This window comes from Elephantulus edwardii, unplaced genomic scaffold (genome assembly GCF_000299155.1).
Source record: "Elephantulus edwardii isolate Elephantulus edwardi_28Jun2011 unplaced genomic scaffold, EleEdw1.0 scaffold00011, whole genome shotgun sequence".
NCBI classification, from domain to species: domain Eukaryota; kingdom Metazoa; phylum Chordata; class Mammalia; order Macroscelidea; family Macroscelididae; genus Elephantulus; species Elephantulus edwardii.
Window position 1 is genome coordinate 23,205,033 of NW_006399761.1, and position 10,539 is coordinate 23,215,571.

Consider the following 10,539-nt stretch of genomic DNA (forward strand, 5'->3'; position numbering starts at 1 on the left):
ATCTGTTCTGCATACAGATTAAAAAGGTATGGAGATACATCCCTGATGGACCCCCTTCTTGATTTTGAACCATGTAGTATCTCCTTGCTCTGTTCTGAAGACTGCCTCTTGGTCCAAGTATAGTTTTTGCATTAGCACAATCAAATATTCTGGGATTCCCATTCTTCTCAGACTCAGCCACAGCTTGTTGTGATCCACACAGTCAAAAGCCTTTGCATAGTCAATGAAGCACAGACAGACATTCTTCTGGTATTCTTTGCTTTCTGCCAAGATCCATCTAACATTAGCTAATTATTCAAGTGGAAATTTATCTTACATATGACATCTATGAGTACTAAAAACTCCATTAGATAGTGTTATAATTTTATTTCAAATGTCAAACTGATGCTTAAGGGATGCAAAACAAGTGAAATTGTCTATTACCTTTATGAAAATATTTCCCATTTCAGTTGTTCACCAAATGAAATGTCTACTATTATGTGGTAGCAAAGCCTGACAGAGATTAGTACCAAAGGAAATTCATGGTTATGCCAATCACACACTCTTAACTGTGTTGAGGTTGAAAATCCCTCAAATGGATTACATGTTTAGCATGTATGTGTGGTAGTCACGTGGAATTGTACTGACAAGGCCTGCAGTTCAAATCCACAGATGCTCCATGGGAGAAATGTAGGTAATCAATTACCATGCAATCTACAGCCTCTGAAAGCCTCTGTAGGGTCAGCTATGAGTCAGGTCTGACTCTGTGACATCTAAAAACAATCTATACACACACACATACACACAGGCTTTTATTTGAAGGAATCATAGGTACCACATCATCCCAGCAACAATATGAAAATAAACTGAAGGACAAGTTCAGACAAAATTAAGGAAAATGTACACAAACCTCCAGAATAGTTTTCAAAACCAACAGAAGACCAATGATATAAAATAAATGGAAAATTAGAAGCAACAGAAAATTGGAATTTAGAATATTAAAATCAAAATTTCAGAAACTGCATAAGGTGCAAGGGAAGGAGAATACAGTGAGGTTTTAATAAACTGATGTAAATAATGGCATTTTGTAACTAAACAGTGTTGTAAAAGAAAACATATATAACCAACTGAATGAAAATCAATTTGAGGGGGGAATCAGAGTTGAAAAGATGAAAAAAGAATCAGTAAGATATAAAACAAAGCCCTAAACACTTATCTGACTGAGGCAAAGTCATAAAAAAAAAAAGGATGAAGAAAGCCTAAGAATTATGTGGAGCACATCAAAAGGAATCACTTATATGTGACTAGAATCCTAGAACATGAAGTGACTAAAAAATCACAGAGAAGGGAGCTCTGGTGGCCTAGCGGCAAGAAACTGCATTGCAGCCCTGAAGACGTACAGTTCAAATCCATCAGATGCTCCCCTGGAGAAAAGAGGGGCAATCTCCTTCTGTAACAGTTGGATCTGATTTGACTTCGACAGTACACAACATGGAGGGGGGAGGGAAGCACAGTGACAATCTACTAGAAGATTATGTTCCAAATATTACAAAAAAAAAAAAATATGCCCTGAAGAGGCTAAACAAATCCCAAAAGAAAATCACTAAGACTTCTAATAAAATTTTCCAAAACCAAAGACAAGTAATACTGAAAGCAGCTCAAGAAAATAAAAAGTTACTTACAAAGGAGAAATAATAAAATTAAGTTCAAATTTCTCAACAGAAACCAGGCAGGCAAGAATTATGTATATAGAAATCTGAAAGAAAGTAACTGCCAACCACGAATCCTATACCCAGTAAGACTGCCTGTCAAATTTGATGGTAAAATTAGGATATTCTCTGAACAACAGATATTAACAGAATTCCTGAAAACAAAATCAAGCTCATAAGAAATAGGAACAATGGTTCTTCACACAGAGACAGAAAATAGAACAAAGTAACTAGCTACACCATGCCAAAAAAAAAAGCAAAAAGCAACAAAATGTCAGTGATAAAAAAAGTCTATCACCCTGCTGTGATTCCTGCGGGGCTGTTCTCGGCAACAGTGGCGTTTTATTGCTGTCCTCTCCCACATAAACGTGGGCCACCAACCCATGGAAAATTCGATGGATATGGACATGAGCCCCCTGCGGCCCCAAAACTACCTTTTCAGTTGCGAACTGAAAGCTGACAAAGATTATCACTTTAAGGTGGATAATGATGAGAATGAGCACCAGTAATCTTTAAGAACAGTCAGTTTAGGGGCTGGTACAAAGGATGAATTGTATACATTGTTGAAGCAGAGGTAATGAATTATGAGGGCAGCCCAATTAAAGTAACACTGGCAACTTTGAAAATGTCTGTACAGCCAATGGTTTTGCTTGGGGGCTTTGAAATAACACCACCTGTCGTCTTACGATTGAAGTGTGGCTCAGGGCCTGTGCATATAAGTGGACAACACTCAGTAGCTGTGGAGGAAAATGCAGAGTCAGATGAAGAAGAGGAGGAGTATGTGAAACTCTTAAGTATATCAGGAAAGAGATCTGCCCCTGCAGGCGGTAACAAAATTCCACAGAAAAAGGTGAAACTTGCCACTGATGAAGAGGTTGACGATGATGATGACGACGATAATGAAGATGAAGATGATGAGTTTGATGATGATGAGGCTGAAGAAAAAGCACCAGTGAAGAAATCTATATGGGATACTCCAGCCAAAAATGCACAAAAATCAAACCAGAATAGAAAAGACTCAAAACCATCAACTCCATGATCAAAAGGACAAGAATCTTTCAAAACACAGGGAAAAAACTCCCAAAATTTCAAAAGGACCTAGTTCTGTAGAAGACATTGAAGCAAAAATGCAAGCAAGTATAGAAAAAGGTGGTTCTCTTCCCAAAGTGGAAGCCAAATTCATCAATTATGTGAAGAATTGCTTCCGGATGACAGACCAGGAGGCTATTCAAGATCTCTGGCAGTGGAGGAAGTCTCTTTAAGAAAATAGTTTGTTAAAACAGTTTGTTAAAATTTTCCGTCTTATTTCATTTCTGTAACAGTTGATATCTGGCTGTCCTTTTTTATAATGCTGAGTGAGAACTTTACCTACCGTGTCTGATAAATGTTGTCCAGGTTTCTTTGCCAAGAATGTGTTGTCCAAGATGCCAGTTTAATTTTTAAAGATGGAACTCCACCCTTTGCTTTGGTTTTAAGTACGTATGGGATGTTATGATAGGACAAAGTAGTAGCAGTGGTCAGACAAATGGAAATGGTGGGGAAACAAAAACATACATGTGAAATAAACCCAGTATTTTAATAATTAAAAAAGTCTATCAGTAATTACACTTAATATGAATAGATTAAACACATTAGTCAAGATAAAAACAATGGCAGAATGGATATGAAAACAAGATCAAGGATTCAAATAAACTAAAAGGCAAACGGTGGGAAAAATGTTTCATGTAAATGACAATTTTAAAAAGAGCAGGAGTGCCAACAGCAATCTTTGATAAGACAGACTTCAAGGCCAAAAACCAGAAGAGACCTGAGAGGACACTATAAAATTATTAAAAGGTCAATCAAACTAGAGGATACAACTATAATTTATATCTGGACATCTAATGATAAAGCTGAAAATACACAAACCCAACTTTAACAGACACCACCAAAATAACAGGAGGATATTTCAATACACTATTCTTAATGAAGGACAGGATGACTGGAAAGAAGATCAACAAAGATGAAAACTGAACTAACTATATAGTTAACCAGTTCATAGCCTAGCAGTAAGGCACTGGGTTGTCACCCTGAAGGCATGTGGTTTGAATCCATTACCTGCTCGACAGGAGACAGATAAGCTGTGTGATTTACTGCTTCTGAAAACCTGCTGGAGGGTCAGCTATGGATTGCTTCTGGTACATAACAATGGCCTTATAGTCGTCTGTTGAACACTGTATCCAACAACAGTTCAAGATACATTAGTCTTAAGTGCACATGGAGCAGCCTCCAGAATAGACCAGATGTGAGGTCAAAAAATAAATTTAAAAAAAATACTGAAATACTACAAAGCATCTTCTTAAACCACAATGATATAAAAATACCAACAGGAGGATCAAAGGGGGGAAATTAAGTACTTGGAACCTAAATACCTCACCTGGGTACTACCTGGCAATGCTACTAGTAATAAGAAGGGGGAAAGGATAAAATTTAAAAGTTTCTTGACACAAATAAGAATGAAAATAACAGCATACAAAACCAAAACAAAACAAAAACCTTTGGAACCAAAACAACTGTGAGATATCACCTTACTCCAGCAACAATAGCAAAGTTCAACAGGGCAGCAAACAACAAATGCTGGCAAGAAATTTAGAGAAACTGGAACTCTTATTCAGTGCTGCTGGGAGTGTAAAATGATATAGCCCCTACGGAAAATCATCTTTCTCAAAAAGCTGGAAACAGAAATACCATTTGACCCAGCAGTTCCACTACTGGGAATTAACTCTAAAGAAACCAGTGCCACAACTCAAAACAGAAGCATGCACACCCACATTTACTGCTGTGTTGTTCACAATTACAAAGAGATAGAAGCAACTCAGGTGTCCATTAAAAAAAAACCCACAACAAATGGATAGAAAAATTATTCAATGAGCCAATGAAATGTTACGCAGCACTAAAAGAAAAAAGAACTCATAAAACATTACACAACAATGGGGAGCCTGGAGGATATTACGTTGAGAAAATTCTTTTCATCACAAAAGGACAAATACTGCATAACACAACTGTTATAAAATAGGACAGACATGGGGATGGTGGGGAGATAATGGGAAGAGAATGGAAAGACAATGGATACGGCAAAAGAACAAATGAGGGAAAGAACTATTCAAAGGGAATTTATGATTAGGCATTATATGTATGACAACAATCTGGAACAAAGAGTGCATTGAAAAAGGCCCAGAGTTAAGGGTGGGGGAGAAAATGTGCAACAGTGAATAAAAAAAAAAAAGTATAAAAACAATGTTGGGGCCCAGGAGAAGTAGAACTCTGAGGTCCATGTATGACAATAAACACATCAGAAAAGCAGAATCAAGCCCATCACTTTAATCCTACATCTTCAACAATTAGAAAAATAAGAGCAAGCAAAATCCATACCTTCATGAGGAAATTAAATAATATAGAGAAGAAACAAAAAAACAAAAATATCAACAAAACCAGGAGTCTGTTCTATCAAAGGATTAATAAAATGGACAAACCACTAGCAAATTTAATAAAAGAAAAGTGAAGGCATAAATAACACAAATGTGAAATGAAATGGGTAACATCACAACAGAACTGAAATAAAAAGGATAAAAATAGAATAAGAAACCATATTAGAACAGTTTGAAAATCCAGAAGAAAAAGACAAGTTTTTAGAATGTCAACCTCTACCTAAACTAACAAAGACAGAAGGAGAAACTTAAACTCATCATAAAAAGGGAAAAAATCTAACAGATCACAAAAACACCTCCTAACTAAAAAAAGTCCCAGGCAGTTTCATCAGAGAATCCTATGAAACATTCAGAGAAGATCTGTCACCAGTCCTACTTAAACTATTTCAGAAAGCAGAAGTTGTGACATTCCCAGATTCAGTCTATGAAACAAGTACAACTCTGACACTAAAACCAGAAAAGATATCACTAAAAAAGAAAATCATCAACCAATCTGCTCACAAACACAGATTCAAAAATCCTCAACAAAATCCTAGCCAAGGTAATCCAGCATTGTATAAAAACTAATACATTATGATGAAGTGGGGTTCATTCATATCAAGTAGGCAAGGACGGTTCAACACAAATAATCCACATAATCCATTACATCACTACAACAAAGGAAAAGAACAAACAGCATGATCATTTCAATTGCTGCAGAAATCGCATCTGACCAAACATTCCTTCTGGATTAAAATGCTTAACTAAACAGGAATAGAAGGGAATTTCCTCAACATAATTAACAGCATACATACAAAACCAATCAATGTCACCCTCAATAAAGAGAGATCATAGGCATCCCCCTTGCCAAAAGTGAGCAGATCAAGATGCCTGGTCAATCATCACTCCTATTCAACATTGTACTGGAAATTCTAGCAAGAGCAAAAAGGCAAGAAAAATATAATTATCATTGTTATGTGTCAACTGCTGAGCCTCCAACAGGTTTTCAGAGACTGTAAATAACATTGGAGGAAATTGCACATCTTTCTCCCACCAAAGCAGCTAGTAATGTATGAACTGTGTGCCTTTGGGTTGGCAGTCCAACACCTTAGAACTAGGTCACAAGAACTCCCTAGTAAGAGGCATCCATCCAAATCGGCAAAGAAGAAATATAACTATATTTGCAGATGATACGATATAGTAAACACAGAAAATCTCAAAGATTGAGCAAGAAAATTCTTGGGCCTAATTAATCAATTCAGCTAAGTGGCAGAATACAAGAGTAATCTATACTATTCAATCAGATTTCTCTACAGTAACAAAGAGAACACTAAAAGGAATTTAGGAAAACAATACAATTACAATAGCCAACCACAAGATGAAATACCTGGGAATAAAACTAACCAGAGACATAAAAGATCTATATAAAGAAAATTACAAAACACTACTACAGAAACCTGGATTGGAAGAGATACGTATTTATTCCCATTTTTTTAAAAAAAAGTGATCCGACAGTGTGGAAATTATCTAATAATATCACTAATGTAACACACAAGCAAAGTCCTGAAGATTATCCAAAAACACTGTAACAGTACATCAACAGAGAACTACTAGAAATACAAGTTGGGTTCAGAAGAGGTTGTGGCACTAGAGACATTGTCACCAATGTTAGATAGATCTTGGCAGAAAGCAAAGGAATGTCTGTGTTTCATTGACTATGCAAAGGCATTTGAATGTGTGGATCACAATAAATTGTGGCTAACATTGAGGAGAATGGGGATTCCAGAACACTGATTGTGCTCAGGTGAAACCTATACTTGGACCAGAAAGAAGTCCTCAAAACAGAGCAGGTAAGCAATGCATAGTTCAAAATCAGAAAGGGAATGCAATAGGGATGTGTCCTGTCTCCATCCTTTTTCAACCTATATGCAGAACAGATCATTCAGGAGGCTGGGCTTTAAGAAGAGGAATGTGCCATCAGGATTGGAGGAAGACTCCTCAACAACCTACATTATGCAGATGACACAACCCTGCTTGCTGAAACTGAGGAGGATCTAAAGCATTTGCTGCAGAAGGTCAAGGAGAGTAGTCTTCAATTTGGATTGAAGTTCAACATCAAGAAGACAAAGATTCTCACCACTGGGCCAACTGGCAGTACTATGATAGATGGAGAAGAGATTGAGATTGTTAACAATTACAGTTTGCTTGGCTCCATAATCAACACTCTTGGCACCAGCAGTCAGGAAATCAAAAGACAACTTGCACTGGGAATCTGCTGTCAGGGACCTCTCCAGAGTACTGAGAAGCAATGATGTCAGTCTAAAGACTAAAGTGCGCCTGATCCAGGCCATGGTCTTCGCAATTACTTGTCATGCATCAGAGAGCTGAATAATGACTAAGGGTGACAGAAGAAGAATTGATGCCTTTGAGATGTAGTAAAGGAGAAGAATCTTGAACATACAATGGGCTGCCAAGAAAACAAATAGGTCTGTCTTGGGGAGGGTGAAACTAAGTTTCTCCTTGGAGACTAGGATTTTGAAGCTCTGTCTCACATACTTTAGGCACGTGGCCAAGAGAGATCCTCAATGAGATGGACTGACACAGTTACAACAGAAATGGGTTCCAAGTGTGTCAGAGATGATGAGGATGGCACAGGGTTCAGGTCTGTCATTCCCAGGGTTGCTATGAGTCATATGTAACTCAGTGGCAACTAACAACAAAACAAATATGTGAGACAGGGAGCTCTGGTAGCCTAATGAGTAAAGAGTTATGCTCTTAACCCAAAGTCAAGTGATTTGAATCCACCAGCTGTTCTGCAGCAGAAAGATGAGAAATCTCCTTCCATGCAAATAAATGACTGTCTCTGAAAACCTGCTAAAGAGTCAATTATGGGTTGGTTCTGACTCGATAGTATGTAACAAGAACAATCTATGACATAGATTATCAAATCCAACCAAAAATGCACAGCCAGGAGAGGATAAAACAGATGACTATGATGTTCTAAAAATAAAATCTTTATATGCTATGCAATATATGTCTTCAAAAGAGAACCCAACATATTGATGGGGGGGGGGATTTAGTAATGACATAATCTGATAAAGGGTTTATAATTCAAATACTCCATCATCTCAACAAGAAAATTAGAAATAAGTCAATTACAAAATGGGCAGAAAATACCAAAGACTCTTCAACAAAAAAGATGTTCAGGAGGATTGCCATTTAAAAAAAAAAAAGACATCCAGATGGCCAATAAACACATGAAGAGATGAGTTTCCTGAGCTAGCTCAAGAGCACTAGCTACTGCAGGTACAAATCAAAACAATAATGTGGTATCTCACCACATTTGCTACAATAGCAAAGCTCAACAGTGTAACAAATGCTGGCAAGGGTGTAGTTAAGATTGGAACTCTCATATACTGCTGGAAGGAATAGAAAACCAGCATAAAATGCAGTGCAGCATTTCCTAAAAAAAAAAAACAAAAACTGAAAACAGGTGTACCATGTGATCCAGCTAGTCCACTACTAGCTAAATACTCTTAAAAGAAATAAAAGCTGCAAGACAAAAATAGATAGATAGATAGATAGATAGATAGACAGACAGACAGATATGCACATCCACACTTACTGCAGCATCACCTACAAGAGCAAAGAGACAGAAACAACCCAAGTGCCCATCAATGAAAGAATGGATAGAGAAATTATGGTGCATCACACAAGGGTGTGACATTAAACAACAATGAAGAATTCGTGAATCACTACACAACATGGATGAGTCCAGAGGACATTATATGGAGTGAAAGAAATCAGTCACAAAAGGACAAATATTGTCTAAGATCACTGCTATTTAAAAAAAAAAAAAAAGAAACTATAGACTCTTCAACAAACGGCAAAACTGGACTTCCACCTGCAGAAAGCTAAAACAGGATCCACATCTAACACCATATAAAAAAATCACTCAAGTTGGGTCAGAGACCTGGAAGTAGAGCCCAAAACCATAACGTTCATAAGAGATAAACTGGGATCAAGTTTAGAAGCTCTAGTCAAAGGTATAAAGAGTTTGACAAAAACAACCAGAAATGTACACTATAAAGAGGATAAAATTGATGCATGGGACCTTCTAAAGATTAAATCTCTGTGCACATCAAAAACTTTTTCCAACAAGGTGAAAAGAAAACCTACAGACTGGGAAGAAACATTTGGTAATACCAACTCAGAAAAGAGTCTTATAACAAAAGTTTACAGAGTACTCCTGGGCCTCCACAAGAAAAAGACTGATAACCCAATTACAAAATGGGTAAAAGACATGGAAAGAATTTTCACAGAGGAAGATATTAGAATGGCAAACAGACACATGAAAAAATGCTCCAAATCACTGGCAATGAGAGACCACAATGAGGTCCCATCTCACTTCAGTAATAGTGGCAAAGTTTAACAGGATAGCAAGTAATAGATATTGGAGAGGATGTGGCAAGAAAGGAACTCTTATACATTGTTGGTAGGATTGTAAAATGGTGCAACCATTCTGGAAGGAAGTTTGGTGTGTCCTCAAAAAGCTGAACATAGAAATTCCATATGACCCAGTTATTCCACTACTTGGAATACACCCTGAGAATATGAGAACTGAGGCACAAACCGAGATTTGTACATAGCAGCATTTTTCACCATCTCAAGAACATGGAAACAGCTCATGTGTCCAACTACAAACGAGTGAGTTGAGAAATTATGGAACATTCACACAATGGAATACTATACAGAATGCAAGAACAATAACTTTGAAAATTATTACCTAAATTGGGAGGGACTGGAGTGCAATATGCTGAGTGAACTAACTCAGTTCCACAAAGATAAATATTGTATAAGATCATTACTGTAGCATAAGATCTAAGAGGGGTAGGAGAGGCTGGAAGCAAAGGGATGTAGATGTACAGGGGGTGGTTGTTGTTGTTAAGTACTGTCAAGTCGCTTGCAACTCAGAGCGACCCTATGTACAACAGCCCTAAACTCTGTTCTGTCCTGTGCCAATCTCTTTGTCTCGACACACTCATCCCGATTACCCCAGTCACCGAATCAGTCCATTTTCTAGAGGGCCTTCCCCTCCTGCGGCTGCCCTCCACCCTCTCAAGCATGATGTCCTTCTCCAAGGACTGGCCTCTCCTTACAACATGACCAAAGTATGTCAGACGAAGCATCAGAATTCTTGCCTCCCAATGGATTTATAACTGCTCAAGCTAATAACACTATATCATGGCATGGAGGAGGAATAGTGGAAATGTATCCACATTTACAACATTCTTCTTACCAAAACCATTTATGGAAAATAGGTACTGCATTGGAACATATATCTCTGGACTGGAAATGATGATATTGTTAATACTTCTAGCTGTAAGCTTAAAAGATTATAATGT

The 10,539-nt window shown here is 37.4% G+C and overlaps 1 pseudogene; it reads left to right on the forward strand.

The window, feature by feature from the left end:
• Positions 1–2,071: 2,071 nt before the first annotated feature.
• On the forward strand, positions 2,072–3,007 carry LOC102852149 (annotated as a pseudogene).
• Positions 3,008–10,539: the final 7,532 nt, after the last annotated feature.